Raw genomic sequence first — 5,661 nt, forward strand, 5'->3', positions numbered from 1 at the left:
CGAGCTCTAGAAAGGTAGCCATGATGCTTCACTATGGAGATCCTGAACTTGATGAAGAGATCATCATTCCCTCCTATGAATCCAACACCCTCACCATAGAAATGATAAATGAAATACAAGGTGCACTGGATAGGAGAAAAAGGCAAGAAGTGTTGAGAAGAGAATACAAGTATAGGCAAGCATTGAATGAGATAAAGGACATCTTCATGGAGGCCTTCAGCTTGTAGTCACCAGATGAAACAAGGCCTATCAAAGAACAACTATCAGATATAGTTGATCAAGTAACTAATGCAAACCATGATACAAATGAAAAATTAATGGAATGGTCAAAACAAAAATTCCAAGGCAAAGTAAATGAGAAAATATCAAATGATATAGCATTAACACAACTTGAATTAGGTAAGAAACTAGAAAGAGTAAAAATTGTACTTGGGAACACTTTCTCATTTTACAACAAACTGTGTGATTTTTCCAACTTCACACAAGAGACTAGCTAAAGAATAATGAGCTTGGAAAGAAATCTCAAGATTTCTACCATGCAACTTCCAACAAATCCAGCTCAAAGTGAGAAGCATTTTGCACAGACACTTCACATACAAAGGGAATTAGCTATATTAACAATAGAGGAGGCAAATATAAAGGCAAAATTGATGCAAATCCAGTCCTCCATAACCCCACACTTAGAGGTTCTCCACAAGGAGCAAGCATATGTAGAAACAATCCTAAAGAAAGATTCAAATCTTTCTACCCTAGATGGACTTGTACACCTTGCTGTAGAGACTACCATCCAACACAAGTCACTAGACATTGCATTGGAAAATTGGGATGTAGCTCTGAAGATACTTTTGGAGGTAAATAGTACATTTTTGGCTAGTATTACTCCTTAGAACCCTTTGACATTAGTGTCAAAAAAGGGGGAGATATATACATTAGGGGGAGATATCCATATATGGGGAGATATATGAAGATAGAGAATACCAAATTTTTTTTAATGAAGATATTTAAAGAATACCAAATTTTTGACAATTTTGATTACATTCTTACATTCATTTTGAGAATAAAGTGAGGGGGAGATACAAAATGATGCAAAATTTTGACAAGCATGTGGAAAATAGATCTGAAATAGGGAATTCATACAGATCAGATACAATATACAAGCATAGGGAATAGGAACAAGATAAATGATAGAGTGAATCAAGCACATCAGCATAGAATTTTAGTTTCAAGAATGGACGAGGCATAATCAACTCAAGGGGAGTCATAAGGTATATTGTTGCTCACAAAATTTTGATTTTTTTTTTTGAAATTTTGCATGCACAATGAGCAAGATTAAAGATTGTAGTCAATCAAATCAGTTCATTAATGAATAATTAAGTGTTTTTGACACTCATTTCAAAGGGGGAGATTGTTGGTTTTAGAATGGTCTTGAAATTTGAGTGTCAACACACTTAACCAATTCCACTTTGTATGTTAGGTGAGTTCATGTGCCGAGCAGTATTCAAGTACCAAGCAAGACAGAACATAATATGTGCTAAGAAATTTAGGAATATTCATGTGCTGAGCAACATAGAGTGTAATAGGTGTCGAGCAATCTAGAAATGTAACATGTGTTGAGCATCAATAATATAGTATGTGCTGAGTAACACAAAATCAACATATGAGTTTGTGCCCTCACAAAATCAGATGTAAACCATTTTTGGAGCTGAAATACATAGAAGAAAAAGGATAAGGATGAATCATTTACGTTCCCTATGTGATCTGCATGTAGCCAATCAGAAAAATGGAGAAGGCATGCAACCAATAAGAAAAATGAGAGGAATGAGCAGGAATTTGAGATTCAATATGGATTGTAGATCCATACCTAACCCCAAGTCTTCACATTCTTTAAAAGGAGGTTGAAAAACCAATGCATATGTGGATGAGAATAGTTTATGGCAAGAATATAGAAAAATTTTAGTGTGAAGAAGGAAGGACATAGAGAAACAGAGTAGCATTTTCAAATCTAGTTGATCAGAATAGCACAAGGGACAAGGGACAAGATCAGATATCAGATCTCAGAGAATCAAGATCAGAAGAAAGGAGATCAAGTGCCTGAATCCACCAATTAGAGATTGCATACTATCAGGTCAAATTTTCTAATACTTTCTTACCATTGTATTAGATGTTGAAATCCTAGATTGATAGGTTAGCTTAACAGCTAGGTGGCAAAACATTTGGAGAAGGTGATTGAAAACCTAATGTATTAGGTGGGTTTAACAACCTATTTTAAATCCTTTCATAGGGTGAAACTTCATGTAAGTGTTTGTAAATCCTCTAACTAGGTCATTATTGACATAGTGTAAAGCCTTTAAGAGGGCATGCCTTTAACAAGGCGAACCATCAGAAGTGGTTGAACGTATTGCTATAGTAATTTTTGTGGGTTTCATCCCCACCCTAGTTTTACCTTCTTATCCCTAAAGGGTTTCTGAGTTACCAAATCTCTTATGTCATGTATTGATGCATTCTTTCATTTCATGTTTACTTATATGTTTACATGCATGTACTTTACTTTTAGTTATGTGTTAATGAGGGTTTAAAAGCATAAAACTAGGTACTTTTGATTCACCACCCCCTCTCAAAAGTACTCTTCCCATTTAAACATTTCAATAGTTGGTATCGAAGGATACTCTAAAAAATGTGCTAGCATTCCAAGAAATTAGGTAGAAGTACTTGGGATCTTGTGGGGATTGGAGTTAGCTAGGAGCATGGGAATTCTAAATATGATTGTGGAGGGAGATTCTATGTTAGTAAATAAAGATGTCTAGGGGGGTATCAACATGAGTTGGAATACCATGTCAATTATTAGAGATGCCTAGTATATTTTGAATAGTCTTAATGACATTAGGTTATAGGGAAGGAAACTATTTAGGTGGTGGATACCCTGGTGGGATACATACACATAGTCAAAAATTCTCAAGTCTTGCAATATGAGGAAGATCTTCTTGTGGCAATCAAATCACTCATTCATAAAGAGTCCTTTAAATGATGGTGTACAACTTTATGCATGAAAGGGAGTTACTTTTCCCAATGGACTTAGTGAAGGAATTATAAAGATCGCTAACTATTTTTCTTATTTAGTAGTTCATGTCATGATAGCAATAAATTTAGAGGAGGCTTTTATTTATCATAGTGCTACCTCTAGTGAAAAGTTGGCAATCATTACTTGTGATGGATATTGGAAAGGCAATATTCAATGCCATATTCGGGAGGATATTTTATGTCATCCAAGTTGTATTTCTCATTTGGAGACTACAGTTCAAAAGAAAATCATATATATAATGTGATCTGAAAATTTATTTATTATTTTAACTTAATTGCTATGATTTCTAAATGGCCTTTATTCACTTGGGGTTTTTATAATTTCAAGAATCATTTCTTGGAGTGTAAGGATCTGACTCTAGTAATTTTCAATAGTTTCTTTAACTAGGTGAAAGATATGGTGGCCAAACTTAAGGAAGTAGAAGAAGAGCTAGTTGTGCATATTCATAATGACAAGGTCATAGAGGGAGCTAATTCAAGATTTAAACCATCTAGAATCATGAGCATTGTTAGGGAAGATAGAGTAGTGTGGTCTCATTTGAAAGAAGGAGGTTTCATCCCCTTCATGGAAAACATAGAGGACCATGATGAGATGGTCACTTGGTAGTTTGTTGAGTCCTAGAGGAAGCATTAGATTACCATTGATGGTATTTCCTTTTAGGTTACTAAAGAGCTGATGGTTAACACAACCAACATGTCAACAAAAGGAAAATCATAGGGGAAGCAGCCAAGAGTGGTGAACAAGACAAGCATCAGAAACTTCTTTCACTCTAATGAAGCCCCCATCCTCTTTTATGGTGGTTTTCTATGTGATAAGCTTCTTGAGCCATAAGATATGGTCTACTATGTCACTATGCACTTTGTTACCATGGAAGACAACACTGAGGTCTTTTATTACTATCACTTTCCTATTATGAATCACTTCCAGAACACAAATTGTATATCCTTCACTTTTCTCTAATTAGATTCTATTGAGGATTGTGTGTGGAATGTTTGAAAGAAATGTGAGGAGGGGAAAATTGATTTTTTTACCATCAAGCTTTGATTATTTTTTCTTTTCAAATTTTACAAATGTGTTCATCCTCAACTTTTGAGACTTATCCCATCACCCATAAAAGTTGCTGGCTAAAGTTCCTCCCCCTACTAAATCCAAGCTTGATGAGGATGAGACTACCTTGGCTAAGAAGATTACCAAATAAAATATTCAAATCCTTGATGTTGAAAACGCTAATACCACTTCTAGGAAGGGCATCAATTGGTTGAGTATGAGACCGAGAGAGAAAAACCCCTTGATCAATCTTTGCATACCTAAGCTTGACAACCTAGGGAAAAGGTATGCCATAGACCTAAATTTATGACCACCATAAAGAACTATAGAGAACAAGATGAGGAAGAAATGAAGAGTGAGGATAAAAATGAGGCTATTAAAGAGGAGGGTAAAAATAGTCCTTTTTCCTTTTAAGGTTTATGATACTTTCAAAAAAGATATCACCACCTCTGACTCTAGGAAATCTAAGAATATTGAGGAACAATAAACAATCACTTTGTTGGTAAGGATGTGTAGTCTAGGTGGAAAAACCTAGGGAGAGGTCACTAGGGATAAAGGGGAGGACAAGGGTAAGGTGTAGGGGGGACAAAACACTCAACAAAAAGATACCATGGTAGAAATGAGGAACAAAAAGTAGGCAAACCTAGAGCTAGAAATGTTGGAAAGGTCCATTGCTAATCTAATGAAAAGGAACATTGACCTAGAGGATAAATTTGATAGGTTTGTTTATTTCTTGATGCATGTCAAGCACTTGAAGGCTACTATACTATACCGCATGCAAACTAACAAGGATGGTTCCATGGGTGACAAAGAGGTGGATACTACTCATTCACTACACAACTTCTTGGCCAATGACTAGCTTCACCTACTACTAGACAACTTGAAGAACTCGTGATTTGTCCTCCTACTATTGTTTTTTCTACTTTGTTTTCTTTAAGTTAGTTAGTTACTACCAAAGCCTTTGGCTGCCCTCAGGTTCTTTATGTTGGACTAGTATTATGGTCAATTTGTATCCAATGGCCAAGTTTATGTATATTGTTAATACATTCAATATTTTTGATACTATTTAGCTTACTATAATGATTATGGGAGAGTTTTTCAAATTTAGAAATGGGGTTGGATTATTATATGGTATTGACAACAATCTAATCTTTAGATGGTTTATTTCCTTTGTTAAGGGTCAGTCCCCATTTTGGATTCTTCTTAATCTTAAAAATATCTAACAAAAATTTTGCCCAAAAAAATGAAATGTGGAAGAGCCTCTAAAATAAAGACTGCTATTGAAAACATAACTATTTGATCCAATCATGTATGTTTTATATTATATAAAACTCATAAAAAGTGAATAAAATCTCAGAAATACTTTAGTTTAAAAAATAGTTACGAATGATTGGTGGAAATTATTTTAATTCTTGGAGAAAGTGAATATAACAGTACATTTTCTATGCAACATACTGTAATGGGGTAAAAATATAGACTGGATGATAATTTCCTTATTTCATTGATTATATTATCAAAGTTGAACAAATTGTTTA

Source organism: Cupressus sempervirens, chromosome 8, assembly GCF_028749045.1.
Source record: "Cupressus sempervirens isolate cs-2001-9-10 chromosome 8, ASM2874904v1, whole genome shotgun sequence".
NCBI classification, from domain to species: domain Eukaryota; kingdom Viridiplantae; phylum Streptophyta; class Pinopsida; order Cupressales; family Cupressaceae; genus Cupressus; species Cupressus sempervirens.